Source organism: Anabrus simplex, chromosome 2 (genome assembly GCF_040414725.1).
Source record: "Anabrus simplex isolate iqAnaSimp1 chromosome 2, ASM4041472v1, whole genome shotgun sequence".
Lineage (NCBI taxonomy): Eukaryota > Metazoa > Arthropoda > Insecta > Orthoptera > Tettigoniidae > Anabrus > Anabrus simplex.
In genome coordinates this window covers 1189933240-1189959115 of record NC_090266.1, presented here as the reverse complement: position 1 = coordinate 1189959115, position 25876 = coordinate 1189933240, and positions in this window count along the sequence as shown.

Sequence of the window (25876 nt, the reverse complement as noted above, 5' to 3'; positions counted from 1 at the left end):
AGTTTTATGTCATATGCAGAAAGGTGATGATGACGATATAAGTCATCGGCCCCTCATGTGAGAAAGAACAACCAATTATTGGCTGCGTCCTAGAATGAGCAACAATTGAATACGTGTTCTCGGTCAAATTTCATTCATCCCCACCCACTACCTTTATACCTGAAGGACTTTGGAAATGTCAAACGCTGATGACAACGTAGAATTAATGTTGTGCTTCATGTGAATAATAGGATTCCAACAAGAGAATATAGAGAATACCTATGACTTTTTAATACGAATTGCAAGACTGACAAGACGTAACAATAAAATATCCGGTTTATCCATTTGTGATCCATTTTTAAGTTAAAAGAATTCCCCCCCCCCCCCTCAGAAATCGGCACACTGATGTTACCGATTGAGAATGTTTTGGAAGTAGCCTGGGAGATCAGTATTTGGTACATTTTTTCAGATCATCTTACGTAGCTTTCCGAATAGCTGTAATGATCTTATTCCATTTACCTTTCAGCATTTTTCTGGGCCGAATACATACAGTAGTAAGAAATCACGTTGTGACATAAAGGAAGATCTGAAGGATGTGGAACATATGCCATTTGTGGCCGTTGTTGAACAACAATGAACAGAAATCAGTGAAGCAACAGAAGTCCTTGTTATGTAATGTTATTTAAATTTTGCCTGGTCATCATGTTGGGTAAACAAAAACATTTAAAAAAAGAAGAATTTATGCAAAGCAAAATTATTGTATGTAGCTTACTTATTTAAATATTATTACATATTTATGCATATGAAGACATGGACTATGAGGAAGATTTATTTTCAAAGAGATATGGGTATTTACATTTCCTGTTTTAAATTGATTTATTCTGTAAATTTTATAAAGGGATGTGGATTGTTATACATGACTTGTGAGGCAGGGTGTGCCAAGTGTAAGTGGCCCTTTCCTGTCGTTTTGTAATATCCGCTAATATGCGGATTTAGCAGAAAGGATTATTCTAGAAGAATATTGTCATTGGCCAAAATACAAATGTTTTTTATTGGCCAGTATATTAGGATTTTTAATTGGTGAATGTGGCAAAGTGGAGTGTTACTGTTGGTTATTTGTAATCACTCAATTTTCTGTTTGTGGCTCCTCGGGTGTGCGAGTTAATTTGTCCGCGTCTTTGAATTTGGATCACTACAGCGGGCGGACGCGTTTTGCGTCCGTCCCGCAATGGGTCTTCAGCCGGCAAAGGTAGGCGCTATGTTATTGCCTTATTTTATATAAATGCATTCTTGTGTTTCGGACCTTTCCAACTTAGTGTAACTTCAGTAATTATGTAGAATTTCATCTTGTGTGCCGAAATTTCCTCTAGTTTTCCAAATTTTCCAAAATAGAGCATTTAAATGACTTAGCGATTATGCTAGTGCGCAACGTGTTGTTTTCAGAGGCAGACCTTCTTTTCAAACTCTAGTTGTAATTGTAATTAACTGTAACACTTTCTTGAATAGTGTAATATTGTTTCGTTCGAGGTTGCCTCCTTTCATTCCGTAAATTTAACTTTAATGTGAAACTCTATGTCAAAGTTTGTTCGTGACCGAAGAGCTTAATTGTTTCCCTTAACATCTTTTGTTTTGTATCTCAAGTATCAGTTAATCCGCAGTTCATTTATTTGTTCATTTATAATTGTATGCTCATTTTCTCAATTATTTGTCTGTTGGGTGTATTATTGTAAGTCTTTCCCCCCATAACGTCATACGTTCCCATGGACTTCATAGGGCTTCCAGCACCTTCCACTTTCCTCTGTTAGTTGTCATTTTTAGGCTTGTAAGTGTTCCCTTGTGTTTGATTTAATATTCCGTATCGAAAGATACTCGTCACGTTTCCATGTTCTGATGTGAATTCACCGCCACTGCGTCATTTTACTATGTCCTTATTCATATTATTAAGTGTCTATATTATTTAGAACTATTTCTTTACTCACATTGAGTGTCATTGTTACTATTTTTTGATTCATATTTTATTATTATATTTATGTCAACTATTATTATTTTTTATTATTATTATTATTATTATTATTATTGTACCGGGCGGTACACCTCTACTCTGTTTATTTAAAAGTTGCGCCAGTTGAAACTCCTCTTCTGGAGGAAGTCTGAACTTTATCTACACTATTAATCTACTAATTTCTCAGAAGATGTCACTACCTGGAAATTTTTGAGTTTGTGAACTGTGTCATTTTTGATGTGTTTTTGTTTCGCTTGAAGTAAGAAGTGTGAACTTTCTCTTCTAGAGGACACTACTGAAGATCAACAATAGTGCGACCTAGTGCGGAGTCAAAGAACTATTTTGTTGGAGAAATTTTTATTTCAAGAGTTTGTTCTTTGTTAAATTTCTTTCTGTCATTGTTTAAGTTGGCTGTATACCCCTCTTTTTCCCCTTAGTTTGGATCTAGCCAATCCCGAATTGCTTTAATTAATTTTCCACCAATAATGTGTTTCTTCTTCCTCTATGTAGGGGTTTCTTTTCCCTAGCCAATAAAAATTTTGTGGAAGGGTGTTTTCTTTCCCCTAACGCCTAGAATCTTCCGCGAGAGGATATAAACTGCTGATTTTTGGGTCTCCGGGCCACTTCTGTTCCATCTTTCAGTGTGTTAAGTACCTAGCAGGAGGCGGGAGGCGCCTCTTTCTTCGGCAGCGGTCAACAATAAGGTAATGGCCGATTAATAAATTCTTTCTTTTCTTGCTCAGCAGTTTAACTCTCGGGGCGGGTGCGAAGCGTTCCACCATGTAACCTTTCCCTAAAATGTAATTAGTCTTTTCTTCTATTCTCTTGAAAAGCTACATACTGGGATAGAGAGTGCTAACCCTCTCGAGCTCCCACTCATAATGTTTTGAGGTGAACTTATTGTTTCTCAACCTATTCTTCCGTAATGTAATGTAAATTGCTATTAAGTCACCTCTGTAGTATGGGATTAGCCCTTGTAATAACGGCCTAGTGCCAAGGTAGGTTTTAAAATCAAAGGGTATTAGGAGTGCAAGTTCGGCTCCTCTCAAATTGTTTTAGAGGTCATTTAATTAACCTGCTTTTCATTTAATAGACCTCAGTAGGTTGGGTATTTTACCCCTGTGAATACGTCCTTAGAGGACAGCTTGAAGGTAGAGTTTGGTGTGGCCTTTGAGAGGCTTAAATTTTGAGAGCGGATCGCTCTTTTGAAAATGGAGTGTCATATACCTCATGGAGGCTTTTCTGTGTAATTCGGAGCCAGGGGCTCCTAGGGATGAATGGGGTTTTCTGCCCCTCTGTTAAAACTTGTGTTTGTGGTAAAACTGAGCTGATCGCTGAAGTCAGGGCGTGAAGCCCAAAACCTGTAAATATTGTAACTCCCCTTGTTTTGCTACATTGTACCTGCCATGTCTGTTATTGCTTTGTTTTTGAAAAGAAAATATAACTTTGTTAAATTTTAAATTAATTTTACATGCACTATAATTTCGTAGCTTGAAACCCATTCACACCCGCACCTTCTTTTACGCATAACTACCGCTAAAACACGGTAACAAGTGGTAGCAGAGCGTGGTTGAATGGGTCTCAATTTAGCCCCTTTTGACGGCTAAACATTGCTTTGATTCGAACTCTAACAATTTTCTCAGTTGCTGGAATTTTTTGAGTTTTTCAAAATTGTTCTGTCATCATGCCCGGCCCTCGCGATGTTCTCCTCCTTAACTATTTGCGCAAAGAGGAGTTGATATACGAGTTAACTATCAGAAATGTGCAATCTGGAGGCACGGTTGCAATCGACACCAACAAGCTTAGAGAGTCCCTTGATTTGCCCATTTCCATCCCCAATTTGGGAGAGAAAGAAATTGATGATTCTCTTTCCACGATCGTCGAGAATATTACTGGGCTAGCATCTGTAGTCAGTTTTTTTGATGAAAACGATCCGTCTCCTAATCAAATTAAGCGTGTGCAAGGCAGGCTGTATCACTTTGCAAATAGAGTTAATGATCTGTTGTCTCTAAAGGTGAATGACGTTCAGAGGAAGGACGCTAATACGCTCCTTGAAACTATTTCTGAATTGTCTAATAAGGTCACTCAATTGCTAACCGGCGAAGTTCCTCCCAAAACTGATCAACCCGCCACAGTGAATGTAGGTAGTGATGAAGAGCCTCCTCAGGGGGAAGTCAATAGGATAACCGTTGCTGCTCAAACTATCTCTGCTCCATCGAACAACGAATCTGAACGCCGTGCGTCATTGGGTAACATCCGCTCTGAATTAACTTCTTTGCCATTGAAACCTTTAACGACTATGTCACCTGGGTTCAGTAGCTTGCCTCATCCATTGGCAATGTTGCTTAGAGGTATCTCTAAGTTTTCCGTCAACACCACCAGTGATGTAATTTCATTTTTAAGATTTCTAGCGGAATTTCAGGATCATGCTCTTGTTTTTTCTCTTTCGCCATGTCAAATTTTGCAAATTATCTATCCGTATGCTATTGGTATTCTCTCTGATAAAATCGTAAGAGCCATTGCCGAGCAATCATCTATTGAGGATTTCCATGCCCATTTGCTAGCTAACTTCATCCCGGCTAGGGCCAGGTCCTCCCTGATTCAGAAGTACTATTACCGTGTACAGCGCTTGGATGAAAACTTGGCTGATTTCATACAAGATATCAAATTCTACACTAGGGTGTTTGCTCTGCACTTTCCTGAAGATCAGATTGTGCAGGCTATTGTAGAAGGTATTTCGCCATCCTACAGGTCATATTTGTGTTTCGCGGCGTGTCCGCAAACCTTCTCTGAACTTGAAGCATTGGCCGTCTCAGCGGAAGGAGTTAGATACGCCGATTCTTTGCGTGTCGCGAAAGAACCCCCGCCTTCATTTAGTAACACTCGGCCTCCACCTCGCCGACCAGTCAATCCCCGTAAATGTTATGCTTGCGGGTCGCCTGACCATCTGCGCAACAAGTGTCCACTAATCAAGCCAAGTGGGACTAGGAATGGAGCTGGTTCATCACAAGGCTGCTTTAAATGTGGGGCTTTCTCACATATCGCCAAGAATTGCCCAAACTCAAATAGCACCCCCTCCTGCTCAACTTCTGGTGCAAATTCCACCTATGCCAATAATAAAAAGTGACTAGCGGCTTCGGCTGAGTCGACTAATTCTGCTTTCCAAGGCTCAGCCCCGGGCAAAAAGGTCGAGAATTCAGGGAATGAGCAATCTTCAAATTCTTTTTTTGAATGCCCCAGAGAGTGTCTTAGGATTGCGGCGGATACCAGAACCAGCCTCCTCAAAGGTCCCGAGGGACCAATGAGTGATTTTAGCCCGTCGACCAATATTTCAGGCCTTGAGTGCTATTTCATAGATTCTTATTGTAGGGACATGACGGTTTAGGTGAACTGGTATAGTTGTGCGGGGATCGAACTGGCCAGGATATGGCCTGGGCCCCGAGTGGGGCCGGGGGTGCCCTTAAGGGCAGAGGTTGTGGGGGGTCGTTGGCACTCTGTGACTAGAGACCAACGGAGGGGGGGGGGGCGGCAACATCAGGTGGATGGTCACCCATCCAAGAAGTGACCATTCCCAATGTTGCTTCATAACAAATTTAGAAAATGGACATAATTATAGGAGGAAGTAAGGGGAGTCCGAGAGGGTGCAGGTGTGCGAGGGGTAAGATGAGGAGTTGACTTCTTGGAGCAGGGTAGTGTGTGAGCAGGGGGGGATTAGCTAACGATTAGCTGGCGGCTTGGCATGGGCTGGTTAAGGGACGAAAGTAACTGGATGAGGAGTAAGTTGAGGAGTGTGGAATTGTCGAAACTTGGCAGGGCGGGGTTTACAGGAGGTAGAGGAGCAGGGTTCGAAGTGGTGGGGGGGCGGAGGAGAGGCTGAGGTGTGTGTGAGGTGGGAGAGTGTAGGTGTTGAGAGTGTTTGTGATGTGCTCTAATTGCCCGCTTTAGGTATGGGCAGCCAGGGTAGGAGGCTGCGTGACTGCCTTCGCAGTTAGCGCACCTCGGCTTGGCTTTTGGTAGCGTGCAGTCAGTGTGGCGGTGGGCACCACCACATCTGTTGCACCTAGTAGCCTCTGTGCATGAAGCCGCAGAGTGGCCCAGCTGGAGACAATTATAGCACTGGATGATGAGAGAGGAGGGGCGGTGGCGTGTAGTTGTGCTGTGAGTGTTGGGTGTTGGTGGGGGAATTAACCGGGAGGCAGGTTTGTTACGCCTACTCCCAGTTTGAGTGTACTTGTGCAGTGTTGCCTTGTCCGGTTGAGAGACTAATGGGGTCTCACTTCCGGACTCGGTGGATGGTGGAGAGTCAGTGACCTTGGCCGGTTGTGAGACTGATGGGATCTCACTTCCGGGGTCGGTTGCAGACTCGGTAGAGGGTGGGGAGTCGGGTACCTTGGCCGGTTGTGAGGCTAATGAGGTCTCACTTCCAGGTTCGGTGGGTGGTGCAGTGTGAGTGAGTGTAGATGCATGATTGTCGGGAGGGATGGTGATGTCAGACTGAGTGCTCGCATCCAAGGATTGCTCCTCAAGATGGCAAGTGTATGGGAGCAGCTTGTGGTGAGCAAGCTGCTTCCAAAGGGCTTGGAAACTGTCATCGCTGTCCGTAAATATGATGACATAGCCGTTCTCAAGTTCCTGCAATAGTTGGATATGCTCAGTGATGGAGGACGTAGCCTTGGATACGAGCTGGCGGAATTTGCTAGTAGAAAGGAAGTCAGGCATGGGTGGGATGACCAACGGTAAAAATTTAGTATTGGGATCCTGGGCACATTGGAAGAGGGGTTTGCGGTAGTGGTCTTTACTGGATTTTTTGAGCTTGGGTAGGTCGGAATGTGGAGGGGGCTTGGCAGTTGATGATTTGCGTGATTGGAGTTCGGCGTCGCTCATGTAAAATGAGAGGGACGGGTCCAGGATTAAAGGACGCGCCTCAGCAGGTGAGGAGGGATTCATGTCAGTGGTTGTCAGGGATCCCAGCTACTCAATCCACCGGGATTGACCTGACAAGTGAGGGGGGGGGAGTGGTAGGGGTAGAGTACTGGTGGGTCAAACTCCGAAGAGGACCAATTGAGGCGCGCTCGGTGGGCACCAGTCGTGTCAGGTATAGTTATACGGATCACGCCGGGACAAGACACGAACAGGCGTTCCACCGAGTGCTAGACAAATTTGCTTGAAGGTACAGGGCAGCCCTAGGGCTGGGTGGCTTGGTCGACTGTGTGGCCTGTCGAAGAGCTGGTGCTAATGTGAGAGACCGCGGAACGACTGAGCCCAGAGTATATCCAGGAAGTCGGACCGCGCAGGAAACTTGGCAGGCTCGACGCTGATTGGCTGGCCGTGGAGTGCGGGCAAGGGCTCGTGGCGACGGCGAGAGCGAGTGGGCAGGCGGGCGACGACGGTGAGCTGGCGGTCAACAGGGTGCAAGCTCGGACAGACGTCAGCTTGATGTGCTCGCGCCAAGGTTTCCAGGCAGACTGGTATGGTGGTGGTGCGGCGGATACCCCCGCACCTGTTCCTTTTCTTAAGATTGAGTTAAATAACGAGCCTATAACAGCTCTCTTAGATTCAGGCAGTGTTTGTTCCATTATTTCGGCTGATTGGTATTCTAAATTGAAATCTGTTTGTAAACTCCCTGACTATGACTCATCTCCTGTTAAATATGTTTCGGCTAATTCATCTCCATTGGAAATTCTAGGTTCCTTACATGTCAAAATTCGTGTTTTTAAATTTACATGGAAAATCAAATTGTTTGTGGCCAAGCATTTGTCTTGCCCCATCATACTGGGAGCGGACTTCATGTCTCACACTGGTCTTGTGCTCGATCTTCTGAGTAAGTCGTGCACATTCAAATTTGCCTCTAATTGTAAAATCCCTCTATTAAAGTGTAATTCTGCATCATGTTCATCTATTTCGCCTACCCAGGATGAGATGTTGTTAGACCTTAGACATCTACCTGAGGAGCAGGTTGATAGTATTCGCAAATTGTGTCAGTCGTTTCCCGAGGTGTTCTCTGATACTCTTGGTGTTACTGACCTTATTGAATACAAAATTGAGGTCACGGATTCGATTCCTGTTCGCTTTCCACCTTATAGGCTGTCTCCTCCTAAAATGAAAGCTCTGAAAGAAATCATCGATCAGATGTTGAAGGATGGTATTATTAGGCCCTCTAAGTCAGCGTATTCTTCGCCTATTTTTCTAGTCCCGAAACCCCAAGGAGGCTTCAGGCCTGTCATTGATTACAGGGCTCTCAATCGGAAGGTGGTGTTGCAATCTGTGCCCCTTCCCGACCTTCATTCTTGTTTTTCATGGTTTCGTAAGGCCAAGTTCTTCACCATCTTGGATTTAAATCAGGCCTATAATCAAATTCCCCTTGCCGAAGAGTCTAAACATCTTACAGCGTTTGCCACGGACTGGAATTTATATGAATACAACCGTGTGCCTTTCGGGCTCCCTACGGGAGCAGCTGTACTCACTAGGCTGCTAGATAGGGTCTTCTCCGACATCAAATTCGAGTACTTATATCACTACTTAGATGATGTCGTCGTATTTTCAGAGACTTTTGAAGAACATCTAGATCATCTGCGAGAAGTTCTCGATCGCCTTCGTAAGGCTGGGTTAACTGTTAAGTTGTCCAAGGTTGCCTTTGCTAAGCCCTCTATGTCATTCCTAGGGCATATTGTGTCACCCGATGGAGTAGCAGTCGATCATTCTAGAACACAGGCCATCCGTGATTTTAAACCTCCCAAGGACATTAAAGGTATCGCCAGGTTCATCGGTATGGTGAATTTCTTCAGGAAGTTCATTCCTAATTTTGCTAATAGAGCGGCGCCCTTAAACCTTCTACGTAGGAAAGGCATCAAATTTGAGTGGGGACCTTCTCAACAAGCCGCTTTTGAAGACCTTAAATTAGCTCTCTGTAATGCCCCTGTACTTGCTATGCCCGATTTCTCGAAGAAATTCATCGTCCAAACCGACGCGTCGTCGTCAGCAGTAGCTGCAGTCCTTCTTCAAGAGACTGAACTAGGGAGGCGACCCATCGCCTATGCATCTAGGACTTTGTCGGCTCAAGAAGCCAAGTATTCCATCTATGAGCTCGAAGGTTTGGCAGTCTTATTCGCCTTAGAAAAGTTCCGTCTCTATCTGGAACACGTCAAATTCGATCTGGAGACAGATAATCAAGCCTTAAGCTGGGTCTTAGGTAGGCCGCGTCGTACAGGTCGTATAGCCCGTTGGGCCATCCGTATTTCTGCCTTCCAATTCGATGTACGGCATATCAGAGGTACTGAAAATGTTGTGGCTGATGGACTCAGCCGTATGTTTTCTAACGACGTCGAGACCCAGGAACCGGCCGACAGTTCATCACCTCCCGAGTCCATACTATCTGAGGTTAATGCCATCTTAACAGATGCTCCCATGCTCTTTAGGGATATTGAGAAATACCAACGTGAAGATCCGACGCTGGGTCCGATAATGGAAACCCTTTCTTCTGGGGAACATGTCGTCCCTTATGTTCTGAGGAATGGTGTTTTATGTTGCCCATCGAGGCATGATAAGATGATGAAGGTTGTCGTTCCAGCGGTTCTTGTGCCTATGATCTTCAAATACTATCATGAGACCCCATTGGGGGGGCACCTGGGTATCTTTAAAACTCGTGAAAAGATTCGTGAAATGTTCATCTGGAAAGGTATGGACGGTGAAATCCGTGAACTTGTAAAAGCTTGTAAATCTTGTTTGCTTAGTAAACCCGCCATGTCCACCAAGGTAGGCCTTTTGTCTTCGCATCAAGCGTCGCGCCCCATGGAACGCCTGTATATCGATTATGTAGGACCCTTCCCCCAGTCAAAGGGTAATGCTAATAAGTTCATCTTTGTATGTGTAGATGGTTTTACAAGATTTTCTTGGTTATTTCCGACTAAACTGGCTACCGCTCAGTCTACCATTACCTGCTTAAATTCTATTTTTGCTTCTTTTGGTCCGTGTCAATATATTGTATCTGATAATGCTAAGGCGTTCACATCAAATTTATTTCGTAAATTCTGTTTTGACTTGTCCATCTCTCATGTAACTACTTCTGCTTATTACCCTCAACCATCTCTGGATGAACGGGTTAACCGTAATCTCAGGTCCGCACTCATTGCCTATCATCATGAAGATCCTTCCAGGTGGGACACGTCCCTGCATTGGATAGCTTTTGCTTTGAATTCGGCGGTTCATGAATCTCACAAGTTTACTCCAGCTTCTTTGATGTTTAAGTTTGTTCCCAACTCGCCGCTCTCTAACCTCTGGTCTCTGAATGACATTCTACCCGAGACAATAGATCCGGACAGCATTAAAAATCTTTGGAAGAAGGCTAAAGCCAATCTTAAAGTGTCTCATGAAAAGGTTAGGGAAAGGTATGATCGTGGACGGAGACCCACCCCTTTGAAGGTAGGCGACCAAGTAATGGTCAAGAATTTTGTTCCCGCGGGCAAGCTTGCCCCCAGATTTCATGGGCCTTGTATCATTCTCGATTTTCTTACGCCAGTTACGTTGTTAGTTAGCAATCCAGCCACCGAGAGGATATTTAGGGTTCACCTGTCACAGGTGAAACCGGTGTAATTTACGTGTTAACTTGCTTCATATTATTTTGAAAGGAATATGAAGGTTATATTTTTTTTTGAGTTTCCAAATTCTAGGCATTCTGCTCCTTCTATAGGATTTTGTTTCTTATGTAAGCATGTTTGTGAAACCTGCCCCGACCCATTAAACTGCCATCCTGTCTTTGCCACGGCCATTACCACGCTCCCGTCTCCTGCTCCACTACACTCAGTGGCTGGCTTAGATGAAATGCCATGGATATCTGCACGCCGCTGGCCCCTCACTCTCTCTACAAGCCTGTGCCCTCAAAGAAATATGATGGTCCAACACTATTCTGCCGCCTAGCTTTAATGTTTCAGTGCCCCCGCAGCCACGCAGCGCCGTGCAGCAACTGGGGAGGGGGATGGGCCCCCTCCTCTCCAGCGAAGACGATATGTGCCCGGCGAGCCGGAGCTCTCCTCCCGGCCAAGGCTGATGTGCGGCGCACGACCTGCTACTTGCCCGCAGCCTGTATATGTTCACCGCGGGCGCGGCGTGTTTCAACTCCTCTGCTCCCCTCATAGTGCGGGCGAGCGGTATCTCAGGGTACTTGAGGGGTCCGAGCGGCCTCCTTTGGACGCAAGCTGCAACGGCCGGTCTGGCCACCTCACTTCATCAACATCAACTACATGAACAGTTACTATAAGTAATGATTACACTTGGGAATTCAACAACAATATTTGGTGGACATTGCCAAATTTTTCATCACTTTCAAGTATTAAAAGTTTATCTTCAGAAATTCAACTTCTACAAACAGAAAGACTTTACTTCACCTGCAACAACAAATTGTGAAACTGAATCACACAACATTCTGAAAATCTTGTAATCTATTTTCATATTCACTTTATAACTTGGAACTTGTTTCAAACTGATTTCATGTGTCACCCCTGGAGGAACTTTTGGGGGGGGAGGTCTGTACCGGGCGGTACACCTCTACTCTGTTTATTTAAAAGTTGCGCCAGTTGAAACTCCTCTTCTGGAGGAAGTCTGAACTTTATCTACACTATTAATCTACTAATTTCTCAGAAGATGTCACTACCTGGAAATTTTTGAGTTTGTGAACTGTGTCATTTTTGATGTGTTTTTGTTTCGCTTGAAGTAAGAAGTGTGAACTTTCTCTTCTAGAGGACACTACTGAAGATCAACAATAGTGCGACCTAGTGCGGAGTCAAAGAACTATTTTGTTGGAGAAATTTTTATTTCAAGAGTTTGTTCTTTGTTAAATTTCTTTCTGTCATTGTTTAAGTTGGCTGTATACCCCTATTTTTCCCCTTAGTTTGGATCTAGCCAATCCCGAATTGCTTTAATTAATTTTCCACCAATAATGTGTTTCTTCTTCCTCTATGTAGGGGTTTCTTTTCCCTAGCCAATAAAAATTTTGTGGAAGGGTGTTTTCTTTCCCCTAACGCCTAGAATCTTCCGCGAGAGGATATAAACTGCTGATTTTTGGGTCTCCGGGCCACTTCTGTTCCATCTTTCAGTGTGTTAAATACCTAGCAGGAGGCGGGAGGCGCCTCTTTCTTCGGCAGCGGTCAACAATAAGGTAATGGCCGATTAATAAATTCTTTCTTTTCTTGCTCAGCAGTTTAACTCTCGGGGCGGGTGCGAAGCGTTCCACCATGTAACCTTTTCCTAAAATGTAATTAGTCTTTTCTTCTATTCTCTTGAAAAGCTACATACTGGGATAGAGAGTGCTAACCCTCTCGAGCTCCCACTCATAATGTTTTGAGGTGAACTTATTGTTTCTCAACCTATTCTTCCGTAATGTAATGTAAATTGCTATTAAGTCACCTCTGTAGTATGGGATTAGCCCTTGTAATAACGGCCTAGTGCCAAGGTAGGTTTTAAAATCAAAGGGTATTAGGAGTGCAAGTTCGGCTCCTCTCAAATTGTTTTAGAGGTCATTTAATTAACCTGCTTTTCATTTAATAGACCTCAGTAGGTTGGGTATTTTACCCCTGTGAATACGTCCTTAGAGGACAGCTTGAAGGTAGAGTTTGGTGTGGCCTTTGAGAGGCTTAAATTTTGAGAGCGGATCGCTCTTTTGAAAATGGAGTGTCATATGCCTCATGGAGGCTTTTCTGTGTAATTCGGAGCCAGGGGCTCCTAGGGATGAATGGGGTTTTCTGCCCCTCTGTTAAAACTTGTGTTTGTGGTAAAACTGAGCTGATCGCTGAAGTCAGGGCGTGAAGCCCAAAACCTGTAAATATTGTAACTCCCCTTGTTTTGCTACATTGTACCTGCCATGTCTGTTATTGCTTTGTTTTTGAAAAGAAAATATAACTTTGTTAAATTTTAAATTAATTTTACATGCACTATAATTTCGTAGCTTGAAACCCATTCACACCCGCACCTTCTTTTACGCATAACTACCGCTAAAACACGGTAACAATTATTATTATTATTATTATTATTATTATTATTATTATTATTATTATTATTATTATGTGTAGGCGTAATTGTCCCAATAGCGGTTACATCACTCATTTACAGTTTAGCAGGCAAATTCTCCGACTGATAGAGCTGTGCGTGATTGTGCCTTCATGGAACAATAATCATAATGTAAGATGCCAGATCGTACGTCTAAATTTCATTGCATATTATAGCTGACAATCATCCTCAATAAAGCCTAGCAATGAAGATGAATAGCACGTACAAAAATATTACAATCCACAAGAATCACCAATCCTGAAGTTTAATATGGAATGTCCTTCAGTTCAAATACTCTGTCCAAACAGCTGATTACATTATGCTAGCATTGAATGGAAACTCTACTCTAAGCATTCTTTGCCGGCGCTTTTAGAGTTAGCGAACGTTTAGCATTGCGCTGACACTATTTCTCCACACGTTTCATTTTGAATACTTACATCTGAACAAGTCGTGGCAGAAAATCGCTATTTTCACAGACGAACTAGTAATTATATTGTTGTACGTTACTACTGATATCGTGGTCATAGCCACGCGATATCCAGTTTTACATGGCACCCCAACAACAAGGACGTGACATTTATTAAAAGACACACATAGTAACCGGGATTCGAACAATATCCGCCTTTGAGAGAAGCCAGGAACTATGTCACTCCGCTGTCACGCTCCTAAATAGATGAACAAAATTTATGAGATGTTGTCGTACAACATGAACATAAGAAAATTTCGTTAATATTTAATTCATTCTACCCTGAACTCTTAACTGACACGGTGGGTGGAATAAGGAGGCAATTTCATGAGTACCACTGAATCAGTCATCTTGTAGCGGCCAATGATTGATTCATTAACTATTAAACTCCTTGATTAGTGTTCTTTGTTCATGTATTTTCTCCGAGTTTTATATTCTAATATTCTTTGGTTTTAACCTAGCCAACATCTGGCATCAATCTTTGTATTATGTAGTTCTAGTAATAAATAGCGTTTATTTAAAAAAAAGAAAAACTACATCTGGTGACCCCAAAGTGATCGAAGGACTGTAACGTGAGTATATAATCAATTATAAGGGCCGAAATTGTATTCACACATGCCCAATCCCACCTCAAACAGCGGAACAAGCGCCGGCATGGAAGGTTCACGGGTAGCAGTAAAAAATACCACCATTTTGGCGTAAAAACGCCAAAGTTTGGTTTTTACAAGTTGAATCCCAGTTTATTACTGCAAATATATCATATGAGGTAACCAAATATCATTATATGTTAGGATCTCTCGACAGTGAAATTGCAGAATTAATATCCGACTACATAACCAAACCTCTGTCGACTACACCGTATAAGGACTTGAAAGCACGTCTTGTAGCAGAATCTGAAGAGTCAGAGACCCGCAAAGCAAAAACGTTACTTACGGAAGTAGAGTTAGGAGACAAAAAGCCAACCTCCTTACTTAGAGAAATGCGTGCTCTGGCAGGTTCTCAAAAAACATACGACTTTTTAAAAACAATTTTTTACGACTTCCCACCAATGCCCGATCTATTCTAGCTGCTAGCCAAGATGTAAGTCTCGATGCTATGGCTTCCGTGGCCGAAAAAATTTCAGAAGTAACACCACCTAGCCAGTTCATATATAGCTCTGAATAAGTTGCTCAATCATCACACGATGAAAGATTTTCACGTCTTGAGAAGCAACTTTCTGAGGTAACAACTTATATCGAAGAGCTAAAATGTGCACTCAACCATGCTTGTTTGTTCGTCAACCACCTACGAGTAGTAACACATTGGCGGAAAACATTTAGGGCCATCACTTGTCGCAGCACAAAGTGAGAAGGCTGAAATATCCCGTCGCCTGTTCATAACAGATCGCAACACGGGGCTAAGATTTTAGTGGATTCTGGAACCGATGTCTCAGTTCTACCCACAACCGCACTAGAACGCTAAAATATTCAGAATCGGCAACTCTATGCAGAAAATGGATCCACAATACACACCTATGGCGAACGCCTACTTAACCTTGAAATAGGCCTCCGGAGAAAATTTCCATGGCCATTTCTTCTAGCAGATGTACGCCAACCTATTATTGGAGCTGATTTTTCAGGTTATTTTGGCCTCTCGTTAGATCTTTAGTCAAAGCGATTGATTAACAAACAAACTCAAATCTCAAGCACAGGCTGTATAAATTCAACAAGTCACAAATCAGTCCTCTTGATAGATCCACAACACAAGTACCGGGATTTAATGAAGAAATTTCCTAACCTCCTCATTGAGAAGCCTTATTTCAAATTCCCTGAGGTTACTGTCCATCACACAATCACCACCACGGGACCCCCACTGCATGCAAGAGTCAGGTGCTACCACCAGATAAACTGGCACAAGCAAAACTGGAATTCCAAGAGATGATCAATCTCGGTATATGTCAACCTTCTAAAAGCTGCTGGTCCAGTCCTCTCCATCTAGTCCCTAAAAGAGATGGAACTTGGCGCCCTTGTTGGGATTATCGTGCACTCACTGCCATCACAGTACCCGGTCGGTATCCAGTTCCTCATCTGCAGGATTTCAACAGTCAACTCTCCAACAAAAACCATATTCTCCAAATTTGATCTCATTAGAGCTTATTATCACATCCCTGTTGCAGAAGAAAACATCCCAAAGACGCAACGCAGCACAAACATTTCAGCGTTATATTCACGGTGTTTTGTCGGACTTGCCTTTTGCTTATTCGTATCTCGATGACATCCTGATAGCATCATCATCAGATGAAGAACATATGGTCCACCTACAACAACTTTTCGAACGTCTTAATATCAATGTAGGAAAGTGCATATTTGGTGGAAAAATAATTTTCATTTCCGGGTTACCTTGTGTCGAACCGAAGAGTTTTTTCCTCTAGTGGACAGAGTACAGGTCATCAAAGATTTCCCACGTCCTACAACAGTACCAGAGCTTCGACGACTTTTGGGATTTGTGAATTTCTACCGACACTTTATACCACACACTGCAGAAACTCAAAATCCCTTATTTGACCTTTCAGAAAACGCGAAGAAGAAGGATAACCGTCCAATTGCGTGGAATCACTTGCAGATGCATCGTTCACCAAGTTAAAAGAAGGACTGTCTAATGCAGCCCTGCTTGCTCACCCATCGCCTGATCTGCCCTTAATCTTAATGGTTGATGCTTCGGGCTATGCCATATGAGCCTCACTACAGCAGCTGAGAGGGGAAACGCCCGAACTACTCGCATACTTTTCCAAGTCGTTCACAAACGCGCAACGCATTAATAGCACCTACGATCGTGAATTGTTAGCTGCCTATTCTGCTGTGAAACATTTCATATATCTGCTAGAGGGCAGAGAGTTCAAAATATTTTCAGACCACAAACAATTATCGTTTGCCTTAAAACAACGCTTGGACAAAGCAACACCTAGACAACAGCGTCACCTTGATTTTCTTGCACAGTTTACTACGGATATTAGATATCTCCCAGGTGGAGAGAATATCCCTGCTGACACATGCTCTAAGATTGCTGATATTCCGTTACCAACAAGTATTTCACACGAAGATATAGCTAAGTCACAACAGAACGATACAGAATTGGAAAGTCTTAAAAAAACAGTTCATTGAAATTCTTCACCATGCTTTTATCTGATGGATGTAAGTTGAAATGAAATGGCGTATGGCTTTTAGTGCCGGGAGTGTCCAAGGACAAGTTCGGCTCGCCAGATGCAAGTCTTTTGATTTGACACCCGTAGGTGACCTGCGCGTCGTGATGAGGATGAAATGATTATGAAGACGACACATACACCCAGCCCCCGGACCAGCGGAATTAACCAATTACGGTTAAAATTCCCGACCCTGCCGGGAATCGAACCCGGGACCCCTGTGGCCAAAGCCCAACACGCTAACCATTTAGCCATGGAGCCGGACGGATGTAAGTTGTTTTGTGATAATTCTACAGAGAAACTCAGATTTTACATCTCGCTATCCTACAGAGAAAAGGTTTCCCACGCATTGCATGACTTATCTTACCCAGGAATCAAAGGAACAGTGGATTGTTTAGCCTTCTATGAAACAAGATGTAAAACTGTGGGCAAAAACGTGCATTCCTTGTCAAACAGCAAAAGTTTTCAAACACACAAATAGTACTATCGGAACTTTCAGTAAAGTCGGTGATCGCTTCTCTCATATTCATCTGGACATGGTATAACCACTACCTTGTTCTCAAGGCTTCACATATCTACTTACGATGATATACAGAAACACACGTTGGCCGAAGCAGCACCACTAAAGTACATTACTGCAGAATCTGTTGCTAGTACGCTCTTTTTTTTATCATGGATTGCACGTTTCGGTGTCCATCTCCACTGACAACAGGACGACAATTCGATTGCCAGCTGTTCACTCACCTCACAAAAGCTTTGGGAATACACTACATAAAAACTACTACTTACCACCCCGCTTCCAATGGGAAAGTCGAACGCTGGCATCGCAATCTCAAGGCTGCCTTAAGAGCTCGCCTCTCAGATGACTGGGTCAACAACTTACCTACAATCTTAATGGGCCTCCGTGCATGTGCAATTCCTGAATAAAATGTCACTCCAGCAGAAGTGTCGTTCGTCGTTACAATAAAACTTGCAGCTGATTCCTTTGATTCAACGCCATTGGCCTGCGACATTCCTTCCTTTGGCTTCAATCTGAGGCAGCACATGGCCTCACTGAAGCCGATTAACTTTCGACATCACTCTGCAAAATTGATCTTCATCCACCCAGAACTTATGACAACTTCTCATGAAGTTTATCAGACAAAATCCAGTTAGGAAACAGCTCCAACCGATTTACAATGGACCGAATCTTGTAATCAAACGTTCTGAAAAGAACTTCACTCTAGAAACACCCCATGGCCAACAGACAGTTGCAATCGACAGACTTAAACCAGCCTTTCTACTGCATAACGTGGAACCTACACAACCCAAGTCCTCAACGCCAGTGCAAAACAGCTTTATGATCAATCCTGGTGATAGCCATCAGTCCGGCAAGCGGATTCCACGTTCTAGTCGCACAGTGCGCTCTCCAAGTAAATTTATCCACGTTGTCACTGGGGAGGGAGTGGTACGTGGCGTCAGTGATTGATTCCTGAACTATTTAACTCCTTGATTAGTGTTGTTTGTTCGTATATTTTCTCCGAGTTTTATATTCTAGTATTCTTTGGTTTTAACCTAGCCAACATCTCGTATCAATCTTTGTATTATGTAGTTCTAGTAATAAATAGTGTTTATTTAAAAAAGAAAAACTACAACTTCAAACATAACTAAATACTGATTTTTGCAACGGAATACCTAATGAGATCAATTCATCTCGCCAATACTATATTGAACATGACTTTGACAATTCTCCCATACTGTGCCCATACTGTAAATCGATAAACAAATCAATACATGAAAGGATACGAACTTTGTCAGCAAGAGGCACAAATCGACTTTAAACAGTGCAAACAGAAACACAATTTATTATCATTTTGTCAAAATTAGAAAATCTCCTTCTCATGGAAGGAGTTTCCCATCCACCATTCTGTAAGTAGAATTAAAGTAGGGAGTCAAATTATAGTTACCATAAAGGATTTTTTAATCTACCGGAGTCGCTGAAAGCGTTAAAAAGCTTTTTACTATTGAGATGGTACATCGACTGGAGAGGCAGCCCAGGTTCACGTCCCAGCATCGGCTATCTTTTAAATTATTACTGAGAGTTTTTAATTTCAGTCTCAGTACGAATGCTGCTATGGTACTTTTCTCGATGGCACTGCAACTACTTTTCCAAACCTAGTTTAAATAATTACACAACCAAACACTGCAATGAACATTAATTCATACCGGTTATTAGATGATTCATACACTTAGTAGTATACAGTTCTTTGCTACAAAATCCACACAACAACAAACAGCAACAACAAAAATGAATTTCCTCAATTACATCCTGACATATGGTATAATTAGAGATATTGAAAACAACTGGGCTTATATTCCAGTATTCTAGAATATAAGCCATGGCGTAAAAGCTCCGAAGGGCCTTGGCTTACCAAGCGACCGATGCTCAGCCCGAAGGCCTGCAGATTATGAGGTGACATGTGGTCAGCACGATGAATCCTCTGGGCCGATATTCTTGTCTTTCTAGACTGGGGCCGCCATCTCACCGTCAGATAGCTCCTCAATTGTAATCATGTAGGCTAAGTGGACCTCGAACCAGCCCTCAGATCCAGGTAAAAATCCCTGACTTGGCCGGGAACTGAACCAGGGGCCTCCAGGTAAGGGGCAGGCACGATATCCCTAAACCACGGGACCGGCATATTATGAAGTTACCGTCAATAAATTCATCGCCAAAAGCCGGAAATTCCAGGAATGTATATAAGGTGGTCAGCGAATTCCCTATCCCTTTCTGCAGAATTATTTACGTAGAAGCTGAACCGTACCCGGCATTTACACGGTTGAACTGCTTAGAATCGGACAAATATTTATAGCGACCTCCTGGCCTGTATTCATTTGCGTTGCTCGTTTCTTTATTAAACGTGAGCGTTGGCAATGTAAGGATTAAATTTATCGTTCTAGCAATGATTCAAGCGGACATCGTCCAGTTCCCTAATACATTCCTGGTCCACGTCCAGTTGTATATGTATATAAATAATTTCTCAGCCAGTGAGAGGAATTTTCAATCCTATGATCTCCAACCAGAATTCATTATAATGAAAGCAAGTGCTATTAACTTATCACCTCAACAACATTGCGTACAATATGAAGGAAGTCATATGGAGCTGTGAGATTACTTTGAACAGATAAATCAGTTATTCCATGCATCTTTTCGTCCCATGGGCATGAGTTGGATAATTCATGTTCACCTATTTGAACCCATAGTCAATGCGCTTTAAACTGAAAATAAGGTAAATTGTAGTAAGAATAAAGTAGAAAAGGATTGCAGTAATTGAAGACATAATAATAACATACATCATCATTATAGACCGTCATGCCTATCAGCGTTCAGTCTGCAAGCTTCTATGAATTTACTAAAAGTCGCCACAATCCCAAATTTGCAAGTAGTGCTGTGGCATCATTTAGTTCTATACCTCTTATATGTAAATCGCTAGACACTGAGTCTAACCATCGTCGTCTTGGCCTCCCTCTACTTCTCTTACCCTCCATAGCAGAGTCCATTATTATCCTAGGCAACCTATCCTCCTCCATTCGCCTCACATGACCCCAACACCGAAGTCGGTTTATGCGTACAGCTTCATCCATCGAGTTCATTCCTAAATTAACCTTTATCTCCTCATTTCGAGTACCCTCCTGACATTGTTTCCTCCTGTTTGTACCAGCAATCATTTTCGCTATTTTCATGTCTGTTACCTCTAACTTATGAATAAGATATCCTGAGTCCACCCAACTTTCGCTCCCGTAAAGCAAAGTTGGTCTGAAAACAGACAGATGTAAATATAGTTTCGTCTGGGAGCCGACTTCCTTCTTACAGAATACTGTTGATCGCAACTGCGAGCTCACTGCATTAGCTTTACTGCACCTTGATTCAACCTCACTATATTACTATCCTGAGAGAACACACATCCTAAATACTTGAAAGTATCTACCTGTTGCAGCTTTGTATCACCAATCTGTCATTCAATTCTGTTGAATTTCTTACCTACTGACATCAATTTAGTCTTCGAGAGGCTAAATTTCATACCATACTCATTGCACCTAATTTCAAGTTGCACGATATTAGACTGCAGGCTTTCGGCATAATCTGCCATTAAGACCAAGTCATCATCAGCATAGGCCAGGCTGCTTACTAAATTTCCACCTAACTGAATCCCTCCCTGCCATTTTATACCTTTCAGCATGTAAACTACGAACAAAAAAGGTGAAAGATTATCGCCTTGTCTAATCACTGTAAGTACCCTGAACCAAGAACTCATTCTACCACCAATTCTTACTGCAGCCGAATTATCAACATAAATGTCTTTGATTGATTTTAATAATCTACACTTAATCCCATAGTCCCCTATATGGTGAACATCCTTCCCCTCGGTACCCTGTCGTATGCTTTCTCTACATCTACGAAACATAAATACAACTGTCTATTCTTCTCGTTGAATATTTCAGTTACCTGGCGTATACTGAAAATCTGATCCTGACAGCCTCTCTGTGGTCTGAAACCACACTGGTTTTCATCAAACTTCCTCTCAACGACTGACCGCACTCTCCCAAGATGCCAGTGAATATTTTACCTGGTACACTAATCAACGAGATACCTCGATAGTTGTTGCAATCCTTCCTGTTCCCTTGTTTATATCCTGCTTTTGTCCAATCTAAGGATACCTTACCAACACTCCATGCTAATCTTATTATTCTATGGGGCAATTTCATCTCTGCCTTCCCACTATACTTCACCATTTCAGGTCAAATTTCATTTGTTCCTGCTGCTTTATGACAATGGAGTTTATTTAGCATCATTTCCACTACCTCAGGCGTAATTTCACCAACATCATTTTCCTCCTCCCCACGAGCTCCATTGTTCGCGACGCTAACAGGAAGATTTACTTTTACGTTGAGAAGATTTTCAAAATATTCCCTCCACCTGTCCAATTATTCCCTGGGATATAGTATGAGTTCACCTGAATGACCCAATACACTGTTCATTTCCTTTTTTCCCTCCCTTCCTAAGATTCTTTATTACTGTCCAGAAAGGTTTCCCTGCTGCTTGACCTAGCCTTTCGAGGTTATTACCAAAATCTTCCCACGACTTCTTTCCGGATTCAGCAACTATGTGTTTCGCTCTGTTTCTTTCATCAATGTACAATTGCATGTCTGAATCAGCCCTTGTTTGGAGCCATTTCTGATAAGCCTTCTTTTTACGTTTACAAGCTGCTCTCACTTCATCATTCCACCAAGATGTTCGCTTTTTCCCATCTTTACACACAGTTGTTCCTAGGCATTCCTTTGCTGATGCTACTACAGCATCCCTGTATGCCACCCAGTCTCTTTCTATATCCTGAACCTGCTAAACTGTACACTGTTCGGAACTTCCATGTACTTCTGCCTTATTTCGTCGTCCTGGAGACTTTCTCTCCTTGTTAGTTTACAGACAGATTTCACTTTCTATATCCTAGGCCTAGAGCTGTTTAGTTCACTAGAGATCCGATAGTGGTCTGTTTCATCGAATGAGCCCCCAAAAAACTGTACATCCCTAACAGAATTCCTGAATTCGAATTCAGTTAAGATATAGTCTATTATGGATCTGGTAACTCTAGCCTCCCATGTGTAGCGGTTAATAGCTTTATGCTTGAAGAATGTATTCGGAAGTGCTAAACTCATACTAGCGCTGAAGTCCAGCAAACGCTTCCCATTCCCATTAGCTTCCATATCTTCCCCACATTTACCAATCACCCTTCCGTATCCTCCAGTTCTATTCCCATCTGTCGCATTGAAATTGCCCATTAGCAATATACTATTCTTGCTGTTGACCCTGACCACGATGTCACTCAATGCTTCATAAAACTTGTCAACTTTATCCTCATCTGCACCCTCATATGGTGAATACACTGAGACAATTCTTGTCCTAATTGCTCCAACTGCCAAATCTACCCACATCATTCGCTCGTTTACGTGCCTAACAAAAACCATGTTGCGTGCAATAGTATTCCTGATAAACAGCCCTACCCCAGACTCTGCCCTTCCCTTTTTAACACCCGTCCAGCACACTTTATAATCTCCTATCTCTTCCTCTTTATCTCCCCTTACCAGAGTATCACTTACTCCTAGCACTTCCAGATGTGTCCTCTTTGCTGACTCAGCCAGTTCTACTTTCTTTCTTCCGTAAGCCCCATTAATATTGATAGCTCCCCATCGAATTCCATTTCGTTCGTCAAGTTTCCTCCTAGGAGTCCCTCGCCTGTCAAATGAGGGTGGGACTCCGTTACTCCCATAGGTCCGAGGCTTGCTTAAAATGTTCTGAGCTCGGTAAATTCATGAAGCAGGATGCTACCCTACTTACATATAGTCCAATTTAGGATCTCTCCTCTAACCGGTTAAGGACCAGCGGTGGATTGTATAGCCCTAGCCGCTTAAGCACATGGACGTCCATGACTCAGAATAAGTCCGAGATGCCAACTCCCATTCCATAGCAACTGATATTCCGATTCTCAGGATCACTTACTAGGCCACTCAGCCGTTGCCCATGGTTCACGGACTAAAACGTGACTACAGTAACCCACACCATGAACCATTAATAATAATAATAATAATAATAATAATAATAATAATAATAATAATAATAATAATAATAATAATATTTCGCTTTACGCCCCAGTAAATACTTTTTCGGTTTACGGAGACACCGAGGTACCGGAATTTATTCGCGCAGGAGTTCTTTTATGTGCCAGTAAATTTACCAACACGAGTCCGACTCGTTGGCTGAATGGTCAGCGTACTGGCCCGGGTCCCGGGCGGGTCGGGTCGGAGATTTTAATCTTTTCTGATTAATTCTTCTGAGTCGGGGACTGGGTATATGTGTCCGTCCCAACACTCTCCTCTTCATATTCAGACAACATGCCACACTACCAACCACCACAGAAACACGCAATAATGCCTACATCCTTCCATACAGGGTTGGCGTCAGATGGGCTCCCAGCCGTAAAACAGGGACAAATCCACACGTGCGACGCAGTTTGCACCCGCAGGTGTGGGGAAAGCGGTAGGGAAAGAAGAGGAAGAAGAAGAAGATATCTTGCAAAATGAGGCTGACGAATTTGAGCACCTTCAAATACCACCGAACTGAGCCGGGATCGAACCTGCCCAGCCATGGCGAGAAGACCAGCGCCTCAACCGTCTGATGGACGATATAATTATCAAATTCGAACAAATACATTTTCATCTGCATTCAGAATTTCATGAATATTTCACTACACTAATGGACGATTTGATCAGTCCACTAAAATAATATCAGGATATTTGTGTAGTCTTCCAATGAAGGAAAATGACGTGACCAGATTCAGCACCACCAATCCACTGACCTGCAGTAGTTAAGAAGAGTCAGCCTACGATGTGTTGTAATATGTGTGACCGGGCGAGTTGGCCGTGCGGTGAGGGGCGCGCAGCTGTGAGCTCGCATCCGGGCAGAGTGGGTTCGAACCCCACTGTCGGCAGTCCTGAAGATGGTTTTCCGTAGTTTCTCATTTTCACACCAGGCAAATGCTGGGGCTGTACCTTAATTAAAGCCACGGCCGCTTCCTTCCCATTCCTAGGCCTTTCCTGTCCCATCGTCGCCATAAGACCTATCTGTGTCGGTGCGACGTAAAGCAAGTAGCTAGGAATATGTGTGCGACGTGACCTACGGCTCATTCTGTAATCAGCCTACCCTTCTTCCACCCATACTACGCGCCATCTAGGCAAACCTCACGGAATTTTGTGTACCGTAGTCGTGATAAAACTGCCATTTTCGATGTTGGTACCCCTTCCTGGATTGTTAAGATGGCACTGTGTCCAAACACCACCCGGCCAGCTAGCTGTAAAATAAATGTCAAGTTCCTCACTAAACGTCTTTTTACTTCCTCGGAATTCGGACTCAGACCGTATTTGTGTGATTGTGGGATCGCGCCATGGCTGGCGTCTTAAATACATGATTTGAGGAGGACATCCTTCGGAACTCCCCTCCTGGTTGAGAGATATACTGTGTTTTAGAGACAAGTAAATTATTTGTATGCAATTGACAGGTCTTTTCCTTCAGTTTTGTCTTAAGCTATAAGCGATTTTAAGTGACAACGTTCAAGCAAGTTACGTACAAAATTAGTTATTACTTGTCGGGCTAACTTAGGCATTAAACTTCAGAGGGTACTTTTCCTAACTGTCACGAGGATATTCGAGTGAGTTATCCTCGGTATCCTTCCACTCCTTTATTTTACTGTGGCTAGGATTTTCTAAACATAAACCTGGTCAATTGTGTAGGATTTCTTAATTTCCAGTCTCGGTGTAGTTTGGGCTAGACTCCTGTTGGAATTAGGCAAGCGTGTCCTAGCAGGTTGTGTTTTTTATGTGATTGTAGGAATCACGTATCATTTTGGATCCCTAGTCTTTTGATATTTTCGGCCTTTCCCTAAATCTATTCCTTGTTCTATAGAGTTAATTTTCTCTGTGGCTACTTACGTACAGTGAGCTTAGATCTTGTATATTGAGGTTAGGGGTTAGTTCCCTGTTAGGATTTACTACGTCTTTGATACTCGAATTTTCTGAGCGGTACGTGAATGTACCAGACTAGAAAATCTACCGTGTAAAATCGGGCTCGGAGGTCCACTCCGCGTGCACTGCCTTTATTTTACGAACTCTTCAGAGGTCTCTATGTATTGTTGTAATGAGCATACTTTCCCACTTTCTTCGAGGCAGATTCTCCCCAAATTCACTCTAGCTGTATTGTTACCTTTCTATGTTACGTATTTGTTGTACATTTTTGAGCTCGTGTTATTTAATTGTTGGCTTGTTTATATATTCATACGTTGTTAATGGAAACGTGCATTTATAAAAGGGAGAAAGAGTAAGTTAAAAATTGATAAATATATACTTAAAACTGAGAAGTTTCTGCTTCTAGCAACAACCTCGTCCAGCACTGAGGTCCTACACTCTGCTCTCACAATATGAAATGACAGATTGAAACAGCAAGTGAAGTATTTAAGTAGGCAAGGAAGTTTCTCTTGTTCTATTCATTTATTTAATTCCGGTTACTGATGTGGTTTATTCTCAGTTTCAATTTCTCCATGTGGTTTAACGATGGATTGTAAATTGATACTACAAAGAAATGAAGAAATTACATTGAATGAAATAGTTACAATCGACTGACCTTCAAGCC